The following is a 22,804-nucleotide window of genomic DNA, read 5'->3' as shown; positions in this document are numbered from 1 at the left end:
TCGTCTAGTACACTCATTGGTGCACATTATGTACTGAGGATACCATTATTTTTTTTTTATAAAAAATAACTCTACCATGGTCACCATATGCTATTAAGAATTGTGGCGTATAATTACATAACGCATTGGTGTGTTCCTATATTAGAGATGCACCATTAAAAAATATTATCTAAATCATCTGCCCACCTAGCTTTGCTAGTGACCTCCACTACAAATGAATTTTTAGACTATTCGTATAGGGGCTTTCTAAAAGACCTCCACTAGAGGGTCTTTTCCTTATAGTGCATTAAACCTCACACCAAACCTTTTTAACAAAAGTTGAGAAAAATCCAATCGAGCTTAGAGTCGGTTGTTAAGAGTTAGTTGAATAAACTCTCAGCGGCTAAGATAATATTCCATGTCTGACATACCCAGTGGGTTTCAAATTTAGATCTAGTGACAAAGAAAAATGGAGGCATTCATCTCTATGTTGACTTCAGAAACCTGCATAAGGCCCATGATAAAGATAACTACCCAGTACCTCCCATGGAACAAATACTACAATAGGTTTCAGGTTCTGAGATGCTGTCTCTCCTGGATGGTTTCCCAAGCTATAATGAGGTTATGGTGGTTCCCTCTGATCAGTTAAAAACATCCTTTAGAACTGCACTAGGAACATTTGCCTACAGAAAGATGCCCTTTCGCCTAATTAATGTTGTGGAAACTTTTCAACAATATTTCTTTTCGAGGGTTAATTAAGAAATTTGTGGTCATTTACTTAGATGATGTCACCATTTATTCGAAAGAAAGGTCTGATCATATTACCCATATTAGAACAATGTTTGAGCATTGTAGAAAATTTTCCATTTCATTAAACCCTAAAAATTCCATTTTTGCGATCACATAAGGAAAACTAATAGCTTGTATCATATGAAAAGAAGGTATTATTATTGACACAGAAAGGACACAAGCCAATTATAGTTTGCTAGCTCCTAATTCTAAAATGGTCACGCATTCTTTTCTTGGTAAAATAAGTTTTTCAAACAATTCATCCAAATATTTTTTTAAATAGTTAAAACACTTCAGGATCTTGTAAAGAAGAATGTTGTTTATAAGTGGATTGACCCAAAAAAATGGGATTTTGGTACCATTAAATAACTTAGTTTTTGAAGCTCTTGTCCTGATGAGCTCTAATTTTTCTAAGGGTTTTATATTGTACACCTTTTCTTCTGATTCTACTTACGGTGTTGTCCTTACATAGAAAACAGAGCTTGATATCGAAATTCCCATTATATTTGTGAGTTTTTCTTTCAAGGGAACTAAATTAAAATACTAAATGGTGGATAAACACGCATCTCTAGTCCTTAAGGTTGTAAAACATTTTATATCCTACCTTATTAAATATAAAACTAAAGTAATAGTTCCCTATGCAACATTAAGAAATTTACTTGTACATAAATATTTGGGAGAGAAAAGGGCCCATTGGATGACAACCCTCTAGGAATATGACTGGAGATTAAACCTATTGAAATAGTGAAAAGCCAATGTATTTGTAAGCTTGTTGTTGAGTCTATCAATTTTCCTAATCACGATGTAATGAAATATTTATGTTGCAAATGAAGATTTTTGTCTTCCAAATGAACCAAGTTCTTGGTACACTGGGATTAGGTTTTATTTATAAAATGGTACAACACCATATCATATTGAGACAAGAAATAAAAGAGCATTGAGATTGAAATATGTCCCTTATCAATTAATTAAGCATATTCTATTTCGAAAGAATTATGCCGGTTTATTGCTTCAACATCTAGAACAAGGTGATGTCGAACAAGTACTCCACAATCTCCATTTAGGTCCCTCTAGTGGTCATTTTGGTGGAGATACCGATACTTACAAAGTCTTAAGGGATAGGTATTATTTGCCCACATTATTTAAGGATGCTCATTTCCTAGTACATAAATGCAAAACTTGTTAAAAAACTATTGGTAGGGCTAAAAAATTGGTGTTTTCTCTTCATCATATTATTGTTGAAGCCCACTTTCAATAGTGGGGCCTCGACATTGTTGATATCGTGAGCCCTCCATCCTCTCAAAAACAAAAATATATTTTGGTAGCTGTATATTATTTTACGAGATGGGTAGAGCCAATACCTCTATGAGTATTCAATAAAAAAAAATGTGATTGCATTTTTAGATTGTAATAACGTTACTCATTTAAGGGGTTCACAATCATTGGTGTTTGATAATGTCTCTTACTTTTATTCTTAGGAATTTGATTCTTATGCTTTTGATAAATGAGTTAAAATTAAATACTCAGCGAACTATTGTCCCTCAAAGGAATGATCTTGTTGAGGCATCAAATAAGAATGTAATTAGAGTAATGAACATAATTGTTTTTTGGCATCATAAGAAGTGGCATAATTCCCTTTTCAATGAAATTTTGGATGATAGAGTCACCCTTAAAGCTTCCATTGATAACTCCCCTTTTTTCCAAGTTTATTGTAGAGAATCCATTTTACACCTTAATATTTTCCTTCTTTTTAATTGTCCCAACAGGTCTAGGAAGTCAAGTCTTCTACCATGTAGAACAAGATTAATGCCTTACAAAAATTAGAACAAGAATGAGAATGGTCAAAACATAAATTGCATCAACAATAACAAACTATTAAATGTTGGTTTGATAACAAATCTTCTTTTGACATAAATATAGAAGTAGGAGACCTAGTTTCAAAATGGGATAAATCCCATGAAGATAAAGGGGAACATTTCAAGTTTCAAAGGCTATGGTTTAGAGCATTCATTATTATAGAAAATATTCTTCCTAGTACATTTCATCTGCAAACTCTAAAAGGCCAGGGAGAACCTCTTCCGATCAATGGTCATCATTTAAAAAGGTATTTTTCTTGAGTCCCTTATGGGATTCCATCTCTTTGTAAATATTATTTTTCCTTTCATTTTTTAGTGTTCTTTTTCTTATTTTATTCTGGATTGTTTGATTTATTCCATAGCTTGAATATGATTAATCTTATCTGAAATTTGTTTCAAGGAAATACCAAAATTAGTGTCATGTATTCATGCTTTAATTATCTGATTTGTTTAATGTAGCATATACTAAATGTTTTGTTCATAATTCATGATCAATTTAACTAGCATTATAGAAACTCTTTGTGTTATCTGATGTTGTTTATTAAGATATTCTTTGATATTTCCAATAGATTTCTTTTATTAAAAAATATGAGGTCGAGGAATTTTTATACTTTTCACGCCCTTCCATCTCTTAAGGAGTTTTAGATTTGCTTCCCTATCAACTAGATTATTCTAGTAAGGAATAATAAACAATTAATCTTGGTTTCAACTTCTGTTATGTTTTTTTTACTGCGGTAAAAGTGCTCAGATAAAACTAGTGAAAAAGACATTCATGCTAAGGCTATGGACACCTGTTAGCAGTTGTGGCCCCTTCTATGGCATCTGAGATTCCAAATTTAAATATTTACTAAAACTGTAATTTAATTCTTCAAGATCTGCATGTCATCCTTTCTCTTAAGAGGCATCTAATTTTTATTCCCCGATAATTCATAATTTGAAAGTTAAACCAATAAGTTAAAATCAACATGATGGGATTCTAGCATCTATGTCAGATTGAGGAGTACCCATGTTGAGGCTATGGATTCGTTTGGGAAGCAAAGGAAATGCATGTGGTATTAAATTCAAAGATACATCACTAACTTCATTACCCACTCTATCTTTCACCCTATTGGTTATTGGATTCTCTGGAAATTTCATATGGATTTTGCTTGTAAAGTTTTTATTTTCTAATCATTTTTTAACATGTTTTTATGAATAGATTAATTTTATTCAAGTAGGACTACAAAAATCGCTCTCATATTTTTTTCCAACAGTCACTTTCCTAAAGAATATAATATTTGTGCTTTATGTAATCTATTTCACTTCAAAGATAATTAGTTCATCCAGTGAATCACAAATTATTAGTAGCCCAACTGAATCCCCCTCTCATTTTTTCAAAATGATAGGGGCCCCTCCTTAAATTTATCTTTGGGTTTTTATTTTCCACATTTAGATTTAATTTTGTATGACTGCAATGATCTTAATCTACATATTTTTTTTTCTCAATGATTTTATGACATACCCTTGGTTACTTTAACAGGTGTGTTCATTTGCAATATTTGTTTTCAATGTTTTCTTGATGAATTGGTTTCTCATTCAGTAGTAATATAGAACCATGTCTCTTTTCACTATTCCAACAAATTATTCAGGGCCTATGACTCTATATTTCATATGAATGTTAGAGTGAAAAGGTCTGCTAGAGAATCCTTGATTCTATAACAGTCCTATCTTATTTCAATTTGTATATTACAATGTCTTTCTAACATTTTATTTCATATATTTGGTTACATTATGTATAAGTCCTAACATCTACATGAGTTTAGTTTAATGGATGGTTATCATTTTATGGATCATGAGTTATAATTTGATTATGTGATTGATTGCTCTTACACCTATTTTATTAGTCATATGTGTTATTTCGTGACTTTAAACACATGAGACTTGTTTTAATATATTATTAGTTGTATAAATGACTTGTGATTATGAGCCTACATTTATGTATATGGTGATATTTTGAATGTTTTATATCTACAATCATGAAAAATGTTGTTCTCAACCTAAGAGTTATTGCTTTGAGATTTGTATCAAGGTTTTACGGGTGATTTGGTATCCTTGTCAAGGATGTTAATCCTGATTTGCACTAACTGTATCAAATCTAACGCTCATAGTCACTTGTACCTTGCAACAATTATTATCTTTGTATTATTCTCCCATTTTTCAATATTTTAGTTAATCTCTCGGGGTCTCAAGGATATCGGCTCTCGACCATTTCGTCGTTTCCCTCGTAACTTCTCAAACTCCTCTTCGAGCTAGGGTTTAATCATCCACTTGTTGAATTTTCTCCTCTTGTTCACTTTGATTCCTCGATGAAACCCTCTTGGATTCTAGCCATGGCATGCCTTATTTGGTTAGAATCCATTGGGTCTAAAATGGTAGAAGCATACCATGAATGTGTAGACTTGTTCTACTAGGTTAACTGGGGATTTTCTGCAACTATTTCAAGGTTATAGTAAAGGGGTTTCATGATTTCTTCTTCTTTGTTTGACAGGAATAAAGCCCAAGTGGGTGATCTGGATATTGTTGTAGATGTTGATTTCATTGTAGCATCTTCCCATCTCCCTATTGTGCAAGAGAAGTGGTCCAAAAATTGTGAAGTATGTGACATTCCTTGCAAGAACCTTCTTGCAAGTAAATACTATGTATATCATGTGAAAGTTATGCCTATTTCCTCTTTGAAACCGAAATGGTATATTTAGTGTGTTTGATGGGTCGGTATGTTACTTGTTAAGGGTGATACAATTCAATTTTTATTTATCATATAAGGTTATTGATGGCATTTCTCAGCCATAATCTTAATTTTCCTTTTTATTTGTATAAAAACTTAACTAAATGGTCCACACATATTATCCATGCAACAAGAACTCTAAAAGATCATTTTTTCATCACAATCTTATCTATATTTTGGTTAGACACTAATTAGTAAAGGAAGGGGATGATTGGGACCATTTCCTGAATATAAATGGTTTCGATAAATGAAGACTCTAACTCCCTAGGTCTCTCTACGCCTAACCATCCTTTGGATAATTTTGTTCAGTCACCATCTCATCTTTCGTTATAAAATGATTGTGAGGAATCATTTCATGAACCATATCCTTGTGTTTTAGATGATAACATGAGTGAAACCTTCGTACCTACTCCTATCCACTACTTAGAATCATATCCAATGGTTTTGTTGTATGCCGCATGGAATTAAAACATGGATTTAGGGATAAAAAGGAAAATGACTCATCTAGGTTTAGTCTGCAGCCAAAAGCTGTACCTCAAAAACTTGCACATGAAGAAGATATCAATCAATCATAAAAAAAGCCTCAATCAAGGTTAAAATTAAGCAAATTTAGAGAAAAATTTCTTGAGCAAGACAAAATAGACATATGAATTCTCATGCAAAGTAAGTGTTTGTTGATTTGGCCATTTCATTCGATCCCTCATCAAAGAAAACAAAACCTCAAGTTGAAGACTTTGTAGATTGTGGTAAAGTTGAGCCTGATGTCAATATCAACATGAAGAAGACTCCTCAGGGTCCTAATTTAGACCCCACTTTGTTGGACCTATATTGGTATCAAGAGTTTTTGGTCATTGTGCCATGCCTGAATGGTTGTATTAATAAATTAATGCAAGAAAATGTACAACTTATAGCTTCATGCCGAGGTAGGGAAACAAACATGGAACAAAAATCACCCAGCATTGAAAATAAATCTCAAGCTAAAGATACACATATTTTTATTAAGTCATTGAAGGAAAAAGTAGTTATATCTTTTAATATGTATGACTCTTGTCGTAATAAGTAATTATCTTACTACTATATATAATTTACATTTTCAAGTTTTTGGTGTATGTGTCTTTTTGTTTTATTTTTCTACATTTCAAAAAGAGTTGCTACATAATCCTTGATTTTGTAACAACCCTATCTTGTTATCGATATAATTCTTAATAACGGTTTTTTTATTGCAACTCATCCTTTGTGTTTGTTGAATGTTGGCTTTGGATCTTATGAAGGAGGATATGTTCGATCAATGTGTACATGTTGTGATCTATGCATGGATGCCCTATTAGTCATTTGTCTTCTTCTTTCGCATTTTACATTCGGTGAGAAGGCTAAGAAAGCAGTTGAATTATTTTTGTAACAAATAGTTCGAGACTTTTTAAGATTTTTTTTTGGATATAATGAGGTCTCTTAACCTGTATAAAAACTATATATTTTCTCTAGTAGAGGGAGGGTGGTACTTGTAGAGATACAAAGGGGAAATTTTCGAGAAAAAAAATTATCCTTAAGCTATATGTGGCTATGGAATATTTTCGAATTACAATACTGAGTTCTATGACTTGGTTTTATTCGGTTAACTACTTATTATGCCTTGAATTGTTCCATAGTCATTGATATTTATTGTCTTCTAGTTTCTATATAATTTGATTTCTCAAAATACAATATATAGTAGTTATTTTTTGTGTGAATTTATTACTGAAACAATTAGCAATTTATTACATTTCTTTTATGTCTTATGTTGATTTAATTTGTATAAGTTCTTATATAGTCAATATCGCTCTCAAGAGAATTGTGTCTTGAGGTTGATAGTTGATCTAAACGTCCATCTGGTCTAGGTTCCTGTGGTTTTATTCTAGAAATTTGAACCTTATATAATTTCGTCTTCTTCATATGAATTGAATTAATTTTTATGATGTAGTGATTTCTAAGTTCATATGTTCATTTCAATTATTTTCTTATTGGTTTGATTCATAAACAAGTAGTTGACTGATTATCTTTTCATGACATTGTTATAGTAACCCTTTATATTTTCAATTGAGTAATAAAAAGTAGAGTGCATTAATTAGACTCTTTCATTGATTCTTGATGCTAATCATAAGAGTAGATACGGTTTGATCTGAATTTGTTCAAAAATACAAGAGACTTGCATTTTAGCAGTCCTATGTCTTTTCTTTTACATTAAGGATTGTTTTCCCGTTTCAATTTTAATATATATATATATATATATATATATATATTAAAATTAAGGATTATATTATTTTTTCCTCTATAGATAATTATATTTCATTTCTTTTAAACCAGTTACAATTTGTTCTAGTGCCATTTCTTGTATTATTGTTTGTACATTTGTTGCATTATAACACTCTAATTTAGTTTTTCTAACATAATTCTGTAGCATATTTTTCTATAGCAGATTGTTGTATAATATTTTAATTCATATAATTAATTCTAATTTATAAATAGCATATATAAATTAGAATTAGTTAGAATAAGGAAATATACAACCTTTTTCTTTTAGCGTCAATGCTAAATCTCAGTTGTTTTGTTTCTATTATTTCATTTGTATCGATAATTTGATTTTTACTATATTATATTTTATTAGTCATTAACTCTTAGTTTTAGGCATAAATAACAATAGTTTAGGTTTTATTAGATAGCATAGGTTAGCATTATTTTTCCCCTAGTGTTCTTTTTTGCAAGAGGAGGAATCCAAAGGCTAACAAAGCCTTAAAACCTATTGAAAACGACCATACCAAATACTAAGGCTATTTAAAGAGCTTTAGTTTGGGTTGTTTCTCCCGTGTTGACAAGGGTGCGCAAAACTCATGTCAACACCTCTCTAGCCTTCAAGTTTCTAGAGTAATCATGTATCTTAAATTGCTTCTTCATTCCTAGAAGCCAAGCCTCATCTTCCTTCCCAAATTTCACCTCATCATTAAAGGTAGATGGTTTGATCTTTCAAAACTCTCATTTAAGAAGTCTTTGGATACATTTTTCTCCTTATGATTAGAATAAGGTTTGGATCCATTGCTATTGGAATCATTATAAGTAAATTCTTTCTAGATTGATTCATTTAAATTTATATAAGAAACATCACTCAATACTTGAGTTTTAACACTATGAGGCCTTTTCCTTGAAGTACTTTTACCAATATTGTTTGATATATGGCCTTGGCGCATTACTTTTTTAATTTCAATGAAACTTTGTAGTAAAGAAATATTAAATTCATCTTATTACTCTTGAAATTTGATCATCTTCTTTTTGTCTACTTTGTAGCTCTAAAGTTTCATCCTTAAACTTATCATTGTCTCTACCATATCAATAGTAGCCTCCATATCTCTTCCTTCATAAGCCTCAGACTCATGGTTATGTGGTGATACTTCCATGATGTCACTAATTTTCTCTCTACATGTCTATGCGAAAATAAACAAATTAGAGCAACAAATTAAAAAATACAACAATAATATCATGCCATTTCTACATTCACATGTTGTGAATCCTCTTTGGATTTGTATAAACAGATCGTTTGAACCCTTTGTTCTTCTAGACTGTCATGCATCTTCATGCTTCTACAGGAATATACTATAAACACAAAGAGCGCATCAAGGCACATATAGTAAAAGGTGGAAGTGGCAGTGGTGTTTCCCAAAAAAATCTTAGATTTTTCAAATCAAATTTGCTTTAAGATCAAAGGTTGAATCCAAGCCTCAAATAGACTAAACTCATACTCTCTAACTACTTGTCTAGTAAGGAAAAATCTCTAGTAAATAGAAACTAGTTTTATATGAGTAATATTTGATTACATGATTTTCTCTCATCTCAAGAAGTACGCAAAGGAAAGTCTCCAACAATGATAACACAATATTAGATGTGTATATTTATTTTGAGCATGCCTCAAAGGTAATATTTATTAAGGGAAAAGATATAAGTTTAAAATAAAATATGCAAGAGTGTTGCTATGCAATATTTCATACTAAATTTTTGGACACAGACATGTCCACTCATTCGTTTTACCACCCATACTTATTATTAAACACATAATGATCAAAACATCTTCATCTTCCAATGATGTTAACAAAGTATTACAGCACTAACTATGGTTGGTTTTCTTTGGTATTTCCTAATGGCATGGGTTTGAAAGTTGTGAGACAAGAAACTGAATTTGTGATAAAAACCCTTTCTCATAAAAAGTATTCGATAAATTTACTAAACATGATTATTACAATCAATTTTTAAACAAGAAAAATAAAAAGATGTAAACATGAAAATAGCTTTTATGATTTTTTTAATTTTAGCAACATGAAATATATCATAATATAAGTATTTTAATATTTATTGTGCATTGATGTCTATCAACATCTAGTAGCTATTTAATTTATATAATTATGTTAATTAATATTATAATTTATTTTTATATCAAAACTCCACTATCACAATAATCTCTAATCAATAATAATATAATTCATTTGTTTTTCAATTTTAATAAATACCATATTTATTTTCCTTTCAACACATATAAAATAATCAAAACTACATAGAGACACGACTTTCATGATAAACTTTTTCCAACTTACAATTATTAGAATCTCTCTAATACCTTTTGATAATTTTATATTATTCATGAATATGCCTTTCTTTTTATTTTCAACACTTCTTCAAATGACAAGATTCATTGATTTGATGTGGCATTACGTTATTATAGAAGTCTATCTCGCATGTCTTTAAAGTACCTATTTTCAGTAATGAGAAGCTCTTTACATAATCAAAACTTTATTAAAACGGTTTACTGTTTTTTTTTTTTTCATCACAATTTTGGATTGAAAATATAAAATGTTAAAATATCTAAAATAATTTAAATAAGTTAAAAATCTTTAAAGTCTAATCGTGTTTTACTGAACAAATAAATTATGGATTAAACAAATATTTAAAAATCAGATGAAGAGGAGTGTTGTCTTGTCATGCATGGTGGAGGTTCTCATCCCATGATGGGTTAACCTTTTCTGACGTGCTCGAAGAAAAGAACTCACACTGTATGCTATTATTTATTTATTTACTGCATGGCGAGGTTCTTCGCACCTCAGGATGGGTCACTCTCTTTTGACGTACTCGAGAAAAATTGAGAAAAAGCTCACACCCTATGCTATTATTTATGTGTTACAGACAGTCATGTTTGAACACGAATTTCTGAATTCCTGTTCTCAGCATCTCGGATTCGAGTAGTCCCGAAAGGTAGTCCAAATATCTACAGGTATCAACTAATACCCATCACCTGCAGGCCAGCCATATACACGCTACGGACAGGGAGGAAGACTGATTATTGTTTTTTGCTGTGTTACATAATTATGGTTCTTTGCTCTGTCACATAGTTACATTATTTAACTAAAATATGATTGATTGGTTTAATGTGTAGTAGATAATTCCGTATTTTATCAATATGAACATATGTGAAGAAATGAAAATACGGCTACTGCTGCACATTGTCTTGCAATGTGTTCTTAGCGTTTTCCTATGTTGTACAAGTTGTTTTCGGTAAGCGGGTACTTCAGGTAAGTGGGAACCCACGGTTGTTAGGGGAGATAATAATATAATATATTAAAATTTAATATATATTAAAAATAAAAATAAAATAATTTATTTATTTCTATCTAAAACTTGTTAATGAAATTCCATCTTGCAAAGAAATATGTAAAAGATTGAACTTTGAAACACTGTGAAAAAGTATCAAAATATTAATCTATCAACAATTAATCTATGTTTCAAGCAAAGAAACATGCAGAACTCCTGAACTGGAAAAAGGGTTGTTATTACACGATTATTAAGTGATTTAATGCAATGGTATATGTTAGGTCACTGGATCAATTCATCGCCCTTGATGTAACCTCACCAATATATATATATATATATATATATATGAAAAAATAAAATATATATTAATAATAATTAAAAATAAATAAAACCCTAGAGTGTAAAATCAATGTTATTTTAAAAAGATTTTGTATATTAAAATTATAAATTTCCAAGTTAATATATATTTTATACTTAAATAAATATGAAAATTCAATTAAAAAATGTTTTTTTAATAATATTTATATTTCATAATTTCAACTTTTTTTTTCTTTAGTATTTCATCTTTTGTCCATTTAGCCTAGGCGATAATGATGGTTTTTCCAGTGGCCAACAATCTGTCTAAATGCTTTTATATCCATCCACCATCTGCGTGTATGAGAACAATGAATGCCTTTGCAATGACAAAGATCAGAATAAGCCAGACACCTCATCTTCATTTGGATAGAATGGCATTCCATAATGGGTTGTTTCTCTTAGTTCCAGACCCATATCTAGATCTAAACCAACAACATACCCTTCCCTTCGCACAGTTCCATGAGTTGCAGCGTCAAATACACCTAAGTTTGCAATTATTCATTGCAATGAAGCTCCAAAAACGTCAAAAATTTGTTGCAGTGAAGCTCCTAAAAAGCTCCAAAGTAGCCGTTGAAGCTCCCGATGGTTTTGGAGTGTTTTCGAATAGCTCCCAAGCTCCCAGAAGTGGGGGAGCCTGGGGTACGTGCTCTCCAATGCCTCGGAGCGGTACCCGTGTAACTATGGCGTTTTCTGTTCGGTTGCAATGGAAATCTTCTCCCTACCACTCCGATTACAAGAACATTGTGACGATGAGATAATGATTATGTGGCGCCTTTAAGATTTTAATTTTGTTTGCATGTATCACTCATTGTTATTGTTGATATGTATTTTGTGATTGTTTAACTAATGTAGCAGTGCATTTTTCTTCCACTCTCCATCAAATCTCTACTTCTTTTAAAATAGAAATAGGAAATATAACATGGAATTCTCGCAGCTCATCAATGTTTAATTTATAAAGAAAAATGTCTTGAGAATCAAGATCCTTTATCTATTTATTGCATTGGTATATATTTAATCATATTTTTGGTGTTGTGATTGAGTCGAGAAATGGTTGGTTTGTAAATTCTTTCAACCTCCAAAGCTATGCCTTTTCAATATGTAATAAAACCAATTCTTCCATACCAATGCGTTGAAGTCTTCTACTATTCCTATATCTTTATAATGGAGCATGGTCATGAGGTGATCATGGTGAAGATCATGATGTTGGATGATCTACTTGGATATTGATGGCCACTCATTTCTTCTAACAACTCAATTGTTCCCTATCTTCTTGAGAGCTTTCTTAAGGGTTTTTGGTCCCAAACTTCTCGAGTCATTGAGACGTTAACAAAATTTTTATGGCAATTTGGGGGGAGGAAGGGGTTTCCTTGGGATTCCTTGGCCTCATTTAAAAGTTTTAGTCATCAAATAAATATTTCCAACCAGCTATTGTGAAGAAAAAATAGACATTAGATAAATTTTGAGGTCTAAAATGGGTCTACTAAGGAATATTATAAAATAATAGTGGAAATAATAAAATAGATTAGATTATATCATCAAATTTTAGAGGAAAAAAAAAACTATTTTCTAAACTTGTTTTTTGGACTTATCTCCCTACAATGTTACTCAAATTTCAAGAAAGACCACTCGCTGGATGCATAATTTAATTCTTCATCCAAGGAATACCAATGTTACATACTTTCCATGGACCTCTAAATGTAAAATGAGAAATACATAAAAAAGCATGATTTCAATCAAGTTTTTTCATGTAATTGTCAGGCCAGGCAGTAACTCCTCAAAGAAAAATTGATTCGTATATCATATTCCTTCAGGTTGGTATTTATTATATACATAAGGGAGAGACTGTTCACTTCATCTCTCAATGACTGTTCATATTACTTATTATTTATTTACATTATATTCACCCAATCTTGATGATTAGGTGTCAACATCCCCCCCTTAATTTGAAGGGATGTTGGTGAGTCCAAGCATCATTATGAATCGTTCAAGCTTTTCTTTTCTAAGTGTTTTGGTGAAGATGTCGGAAATTTTCTCAGTAGTGGAACAATGATGGAGATGGATTGTTTTGGCCTCAACATGATGTCGAATCAGATGATATTTGGTATTGATGTGCTTCGTTCGATCATGGAACTTTGGGTTCTTGGCCAACTTTGTTGCAGAGGTATTGTCAATCATGAGTGGAGTTGATTATACTTGTTTTACCTGCAAATATTCAAGAATTTTCCTGCGCCACACAATTTCTTTTGTTGCTTCAGCTGCTGCCACGTATTCTGCTTCTGTTATGGAATCTGCTGGAACTGATTGTTTTCGTGATCTCCAGGAGACAGCTCCTGATCCAAGACTCGTAGCATATCCTGAAGTATATACCCCAGTTTCTTTGTCTCCTTCGAAGTCTGAATCAGAGTATCCAATCCAGCTAAAGTTTTCCACTTGTCTATACTTGATTCCAAAGTCTTGAGTTCCCTTCAAGTACCTTAGAACTCTTTTTGCAGCAGACGAATGTCCCTCACAAGGCTTTTGCATAAACCTGGAGAGGATTCCAATAGCAAATGAAATGTCTAGTCTGGTAGTAGTTATGTAGTTGAGACTTCCTATAAGCTGTCTATAGTTTGTTGCATCCTCAAATTCTTTTCCTTCAATAGATGTGAGCTTTAAGTTTTGTTCCATTCGAGTAGTAAGAGGATTGCATTCTGTCATGCTAAACCTGTTCAACAGATCTCCGATGTATTTCTTTTGAGAAAGAAATATGGACTTTGGATGTTGGGTTACTTCAATACCAAGATAGTAATCAACATAGCCCAAATCAGTCATTTCAAAACTTTTCCCCCATTCCTTCTTTATGGACGCAATGTAGCTTTCATTGTTCCCTGTCATCAAAAGATCATCTACATATACCACAAGATATACAAATGTTTTACCAACTTTCTTGACAAATAAAGTTGCATCATCAAGATCATAATGTTTGAAATTGAGTTTCAGAAGATGCTCAGTTAGTTTTTCATACCAGGCTCATGGTGCTTGTTTGAGGCCATACAAGGACTTCACAAGTTTACATACTTTATGTTCATGTCCTTTCAAAGCAAATCCTTCAGGCTGGGACATAAAAACATTCTCTTTTAAATCTCCATTCAAGAAAACAGTTTTTACATCCATTTGATGGACTTTCCAACTGTTCTGAGCTGCTAGGGCAAAGAGTGTCTGGATGGTAGCACATTTTGATGTGGGGGAAAAAGTTTCCTCATAATCGACCCCTTCCTTCTGTGAAAAACCTTTTGCCACAAGCCTATCTTTGTGCTTGTCAAGTGAGCCATCAGCTTTATACTTGTTCTTGTAGACCCACTTGCAACGAATTGATTTGGTTCCTAATGGAGGATCAACCAGCTTCCAAGTGCCATTATTTATGAGGGCATCATACTTCTTTTGCATCACTTCTTTCCATTCATCATGAGAAGCAACTTCTTTGAAGGAAGTTGGTTCAAAATATGTAGACAAGTTTAATTCACAATCATAAGAAACATCCATATCAACAGGTGAATTAGAGTCATCTACCTCACCTCCATTTTTCCGGTTTGAATTTCTGGTTCCCGTCTTTCCAACATCATCTGTCTTTGTCAGCCACTTTGGGGGACCTTTCTCAAATGGTCCAGGCTGCTCCACTGATTGAGTTGGGACTGAATCAAGGTTGCATCTCCAAATTGTGTCATTCACATCACTTAAAGCATCATCCGTTGTTGGAGTTTCATGCAGGGGAGAGTGTTCTTTAGAAGAAGATTCCACATGTTGATCTAGTATAGGAATCCCCCCTTCAAGATGTGGAATCTGATTATCAAATTCTTGAAATGCTTTTGCTTTTGTGAATCTATCCAAGCAATCAAGTTATCACTCAACAACATTGTCAGTTTTGGATGATTCAAGAAAAATTACATCTCTAAATACAACAAACTTTTTATTTAGTTCATCATAGAGACAATATTCTTTGGAGGTGTTTGAATACCCCAAGAAGATACATTTACGACCTCTAGCACCAAGTTTGTTTCTGTGTACCTTTGGTATCAAGGCATAACAGGTGGAACTAAAGACCCTGAGATGCTTTACCTAAGGAACATGTCCATACCACATTTCATATGGAGTTTTGTTTCTAATAGCATTAGATGGACATCTATTCTTTATATATGCAACACATAGAACATCATCAACCCAAAACATTATCTTTACATTTTTTAAAAAGAGCATGGATCGTACAATATTTAATATTGTAATATTCATTCTTTCAGCTACACCATTCTGTTGGGGATTATAAGGCACATTTGTTTGATGTTTGATCCCATGTTGGCAAAGATAGTTTTCAAATTCATTTGATGTGTATCCTTTTCCATTATCAGTGTGAATAGACCCAATATGAGATTGTGCATCATTTTCAATCCATTTATGAAAGTTCTTGAATGTTTGAAAAGCATCAAATTTGTTCTTCAATAAATAAACCCAACACATTCTGATGTAGTCATCAATAAATGTCATCATATATTTGTTTCCATTTGCAGAAGGAACAGGCATTGGACCACATAAATCTGAATGTATGAGTTCAAGTTTTCAATGTGCTCTTGAATGTGAATCATGAAAAGACTATTTGCTATGCTTTCCTAGAATGCAAGCATCACATTGCTTAAGTTTCCTAGGAATTGTAGGCAAACCATCAACACCATTTTTCTTCAACAAGCGGAGGCTGTCATAGTTCAAATTTCCAAATCTATCATGCCATAATAAACTTGATGGAAGTGTACCTTCTTCATAATGAGAATTGTATGAGAAATGTTGTGCACGAGCAGAGGTTCCTTGCAACTTGAGAAGCCTTTCTTCTTCTATTCCTCTCATGACAAGTGAGTGGTCAGATGCTTCTCTTACCTCAAGCTTGCCATCAAACATATGAATGGAGTGACCTTACCGGCAAATGTGGACCAAGGATAGCAAGTTTCTCTTGAGCTGTGGGAGATATAGAACATGATGCAAAAGAAAGTCTAGAAGACGATGTAATTTAAGCCTGATTGTGCCAAGCCCTGATGGCTTGATTTTTTATTGGTCTGCAAAGTATACTGCTCCATCAACATTGTCAGTAAATTCTTTAAAAAAAAATTCTATAACTCATGTGGCAGGATGCTCCTGAATTAAGCAACCAATCATTTTTCCAAGAAGCAAGTGATGCATTAAATAAATCTTCATTTACTCCAATATTACATTGTGCCACAACATAGTGGATTCAGGTGCTTTTCCTTTGTATGTATCATCAGTTTAACCTTTCTATTGGTTTCTTTGCAGCTCAATTTTGTCCCATGGTAACTTGCATGTAGAGGCATCATGTGATCCATTTCTTTTGTAGCGTATGCAGTGCAAATCTGCCTTTTCTCCTTGAGAGTGTCTGCCCCCCCTGCCTCTGAAATATCTTCCTCTTCCTCTTCGACCGCCTCTTCCTCTTGAAGAATCTTGAGAAAGATGCTTTTCTTTATGAGCAAGGCACACAGCCTCTTCAGAAGATTTAGGGGTTGTCTTCTTTCCAAAAGCTTTCTCTCTTTCAGCAAACTTTTTCACAAGAGATTCAAAGGTGATATCTTTGAAATTTCCATTTGCTTGCAATGACTCAAGATAATTGGAGTAAGTAGGATAAAGTGCCTTGAAAAAAGTGATAAGAGGAATATCCAATTCAACCTTAGTGGATTTGATATCATGCATTATAGACTTTACTTCAGATGGAAGAGCAAGAGGATCATTATTTTGCAGTTCAAGAGTGAAGAGTTTAATCATGAGTTGAATAACTTCAAGTGCAGAATGTGAGTCATAGAGTTCTTTCAGCTTTTGTAAGGCTTCAAAAGTAGTTGAAAATGGTGAAATATGGCGACTCACCTCTTCATTTACAGATTTTGCGATTAATGCATAAGCTTTGCTGTTCTTGTTTTCCCAAATGACTAGCTCTTTGTCCAAGGTAGGTTGTTTTGGCTCTTTGTCTCCGTCTCCAACACACACTCCTTTCCACAACTCATTGAAAATGAGCGTGTGTTTTATCATCTGGGACCACTGAGGATAGTTCTCTTTGCCAGTGAGAACTATTCCCATGATGGATATGATTGAATGCATACTGTAACAAAAAAACTTCTGCTACAAAATTTTTACTCTTAATGGGAAAAAAATATAGTTCTGATATGACTTGACAGCAAACTCAACTTGACAGCAAATGTCAATACCCAAGACATATATATCGGCACTATTCAAAATATATATCGGTTTCCTTTTACATTGATCACCCAATGCAGCCCTTCAAAAAATTTTAACACACATCGGCAATTTTAAAACATGAAAAAAATCAGGGCTCAACTCACATCATAGGATAGCGTACCAAAACAGTTCAAGATACCATGTACATTCAATGCATGGCATTTAACTCACATACACATCATAGGATACCATGTACATTCAACGCATGGCTCAACTCACATACACATCATAGGACAGCTACCACAAACCAATTTTCACATGGTTCAAACTCGGAGCCTTGAATTAACAATAAAGACAAGTTGCCATTCAAGATTATTGAAGCCTTACGTGGTTTTTAACACCGTGTATTCGCAAAAATGTAAAAAAACATGTAAGTACCATCAGAGAATCAACAGGAATCCATCATGCTATCGGAGTCATCAAAGTCATCTTCAAAGGAATTGAAGAAATCGACAACAGAAGGCAGTGTACCAAGTGCAGTGTCATTTAGCGCTTCCACCACTTGTTACTTTAGACTTGAATCTCTATAAAAAATATAGTAACTTTGACTTTCAACAATCAATCCACATTGGCATTGCTTTTGTTAGTTTTTCGATCAATTCTCTTTGTAAGCCAATCGCAGATGTCTCCGAGCACAATGGCAATGTTCTCATCGGGCTCCCCGAATAGAAGTGAATGTAACATAAGCGAATAAAACATAAGCGAATGCAACATACCCTTGTAGATCTTGAGAGGCTTTGATTCACGCAACAACAGCGTTTCACGTAGTAAACTTGGTCATGGAGACGATTCATGCACTCAACGCAGTAACAGTAATGCTCTCAACGCAGCAGCGTGGAATGAGCAATAGTTTAACACTCCATCCTGACACATGGCAGAGATGGCCTTCAGTCCGCTCAGAATACAATTATGCAGTGGGCACAGAACAATTATGCAGCAATATAATTATGCAGTGGGTGCAGAAAGGGTCAGAATCACTTATGGTAGACAGAGCGCACAAGGGCAGTCGACAGAGAGCGCAGTAGGCAGAAGGGAGTTACAACTATTTTTGGGAGCTGGCCCTGATACCATGTCAGGCCAGGCAGTAACTCCTCAAAGGAAAATTGATTCGTATATCATATTCCTTTAGGTTGGTCTTTATTATATACATGAGGGAGAGACTATTCACTTCATCTCTCAATGACTGTTCATATTACTTATTATTTATTTACATTATATTCACCCAATCCTGATGATTAGGTGTCAACAGTAATTCTCATTTTTCGTGTCGCGGGGCTTATCGAAAATATGTAACATGGGTACTCATTGGATTATGAGTTAAATTTTGCATTAGGGAGTGTTCCCACTCGAAATTTGTGTAAAACCATAAGGAGATAAGTTGAAAAAAGTAGTTTTTTATTTTCTTTATTTTTTAATATTTTTACTCAAAAAATGGTGAATCATCCCCCATGGTTGACATCATCATCCTGAATCCTATTGATCCTTATAATGTTAATTTAGGTTGTACATTTTTGTTTTGAGGCCCAGCTTTTACCTCTAAAATTCTCTAATGGATTGTGTACAAAAGTTATGCCTTCGGAAGTTGATGTACCAACTACATTGGGGCTCACAAACCTTTTGGCACTTCATATCGTAGGGTTAATGTTTTGAATCTCAAGGGTTCTTTATTTAAGGTAAAATACCATTCTTACGACCTCTCTTAATAGCTTTTGGGAATGTGTGTAGCTACCATCTCTCTCTCTTTAGAGATAGATAACACCATTCTAACCAGTTTGTATCTTACATTATTCCACTATTTTATTTATTAATACAATTTGTGTTTTCACTATATGACTATGCTCTTTATTATAATTTTTTTTCTATGTTTGATTTCCTTTCCTACATTTTAGTTCATTCGTTATACAACCTGGATCAACGACATCAAAGAAATTTTATCCTTGTTATCTCTTAGTGCATGTCCCCAACAACGTCAAGGTACAAAGAGTTGGGTCTCCAACTAATTTCACTTGGGAATAATAGCTCTCGCTAACTCAAGTGGCCTCGCATGGCAAAAGAAAAGAGAAATGATGGAGCAAGATATCCTATCAAGTTGTTTCTTGAGAAGCACTCGTGCAACATAGAAGTGAGATGATGGACAATTAAGATCCTTTAAACCTTTTGGCACTTCATATCGTAGGGTTAAGGTTTTGAATCTTAAGGGTTCTTTATTTAAGGTAAAAGACCATTCTCACGACCTCTCTTAATAGCTTTTGGGAATGTGTGTAGCTACCATCTCTCTCTCTCTTTAGTGATAGATAACACCAGTTTGTATTTTACATTATTCCACTATTTTATTTATTAATACAAGTTGGGTTTTCATTATATGACTATGCTCTTTATTATATTTCTTTGTATGTGTTTAATTTCCTTTCCTACATTTTAGTTCATTCGTTAGACAACCTAGATCAATGACATTAAAGAAATTTTATCCTCGTTATCTCTTAATGCATGTCCCCAACAAGGTCAAGGTACAAAGAGTAAGGTCTCCAACTAATTTCACTTGGGAATAAGAGCTTTTGCTAACTCAAGTAGCATCCCATGGCAAAAGAAAAGAGAAATGATGGAGCAAGAGATCCTATCAGGTTGTGTCTTGAGAAGCACTCGTGCAACATAGAAGTGAGACGATGGACAATTAATATCCTTTGAAAACTTTCAATAGTAGTTGATGCACCTTCAACCAACAACAATTTTGGATGTGCAACACCCTTCAAGGTACAATTTAACTTTGATAGCCCCCTATTTGAAGGCCAATCAGATGTATATGCTTTGGTGAAATGGTTAAATTTATTATAAGGAAGTTACTCTATCTAAAAATTTTCCAACAATGAAAAAAATCAGCTTTGCACTCTTGAAATTTCCTCCCCATGTCAAATATTGGTGGGAAGATTATTGGGAGAGACAAAATGAATATGAGTATGCAATGAGAATAAGACCCACTTGGGAACATTTGTTTATTGCACATAGGGAAAAATTCTATCTTATATGAAACTATGATGACTATTACACAAGATAGATAACCTTACAATAAGAGAAAGACTAGATCATGTTGGAGTACACAAATATTTTCTATACTTTTCACTCTAGTTAAAGACTACCGGAAATTTTCATATATATTGTTGTTGCATTTCAATAGCGATTTCAAATTCTTAAAAAATCCTCAAATTATACCGATTTCAAATTCTAAAAAAATCATCAAATTTTGAAGATACTTGATTTGGAATCCACTATTTACATTAGTAGAAATTCATTAAATATTTTTGTTTACCAATCAAACTAAAGATGTTTCAGGATGTTTTTTGTTTGGTTTTTTTTTTTTTGTGTTTTTTTTCCGCTTTTCTGATTTTCTTTATTAGTTTCTATATTAAGCTTTCAAAATTTATAATGTATCAATATATATGTTTTTCCTACTTTATATAAATTTTATAAAGACTGTAATTTTTTACAAAAATTTCAATTTCAACCATTTTTAAGCTTATAATATATACGAATGTGGACTATAGTTTTCTTAAGCTTATAATATATGAAATCCTATTGTTTCTGGTACGAATGTGGAGTATAGGTTTTGTTAAATTTTATAAAGACTCTAATTTTTTACAAAAATTTCAATTTCAACCATTTTTAAGCTTATAATATATACGAATGTGGACTATAGCTTTTTTAAGCTTATAATATATGAAATCCTATTGTTTCTGGTACGAATGTGGAGTATAGGTTTTGTTCGTTAAATGGGTACAACGAAGGTATCATTTGAAATAATTTTCGTTGGTGCAAGTTCATGACACAATCGTTGTAATTTGAGTATTTATTTCAAAATTTCAAAATTTGGTCAAATTTTAATGCTTAAGCTTTATTCTTTGTGTTCATAGAATATTATTGAATATTTTAGTTTACAAATAAAATTAATAATGGCTATTTCTTTTTAATTTTATTAAAATATTCTTTGTGTTCATAGAATATTATTGAATATTTTAGTTTACAAATAAAATTAATAATGGCTATTTTTTTTAATTTTATTAAAATAAGTTGTGTTATTTATGAAAAGACTTATTATGCTACTAGGTTTATTATATCTTTTTTCTTGTATGATTAGGTTCAAGGTATTTTTAAAAAATAAGTGTTTTGTTTTTTTAAGAGAGAGTTAGTTATGTGGATAGGCATTTTTTATGGAGTGTTAATTAATTAATCTTTATTTTAATCTTATTTTTATTTGTTGGAATATTATCATTTTCTTCTCATGGAATTTCAAATATTAGTTATTTTGATTTTCTAAATATATGTTTATAGTTTCACATTTATCTAACAAAAATGTGAAATTATCATGCAATTTATTAGATAACAAATGACATCGTGTGGACACATAGTGATGCAGAAAGGGAAAATTGATTCTGATTGGAGTATATCAACCACATTTTCTAATGTGCTTCTGCTAATTAGATAATTATTAAACTTTGCTAAAATAGATTATCAATACTGTATTTTTTTTTGTATAATAAATATCAAAGAATAGAGAGTAAAAAAAATGAAAAATATGCATCTTGGCATCTTAGAGATGGAATCTTAAGAACATGAGACACTTATAGTGGACTTGTTATAACAATTTCTTTAATTTTAGTATTGCAGATAGCCACAATTAGTACCAATTTGCAGTACATTAGTATAATGTCTCGACTGTAATGGAGTTGTTTAATTATACTCGTTAAAGCTATTCACATTTAATTTAGTTGTTTGTGTAATTCATTGTTAATTATTTATTGAAGCAATTACACCATTCTTGTCATCTATTCTAAGCACTGCTTTATGTTTCCAAATTGAATTGATTAGTATTGAGTCAATTTAGTAAGGATTGATAGCATGTTCTAATAATTTAGAGAAATATGTAGCTTTTATTTTGGTAGTTAGGAAATACAATTATGTCTTTTGAGTCAACTAAATCAAATCGAAGTCTCAATACCATTTATGTTTTATATTTCAAGGATAAATGTTTCAATAAAAACAATCTTAGTAGTCCCCAAATGATACAGAAGGTTCCACCCATTGTAAGTAGGACCTAAAAGAAATAGAAGGTGCGGAAGGAAGGGGCGGCTTTCAGAAAAGAGAAGTTCTTTTCTTTCTTTCACTAATGGAATGCACACCGTTCCTCTATCACTCGGCA

This window comes from Pinus tabuliformis, chromosome 5_2, assembly GCF_031772625.1.
Source record: "Pinus tabuliformis cultivar Carrire ecotype Pingquan chromosome 5_2, CPIR1, whole genome shotgun sequence".
Taxonomy (NCBI): Eukaryota; Viridiplantae; Streptophyta; class Pinopsida; order Pinales; family Pinaceae; genus Pinus; species Pinus tabuliformis.
The sequence above is the reverse complement of the archived record's forward strand: the minus strand, read 5'-3'. Positions refer to the sequence as shown.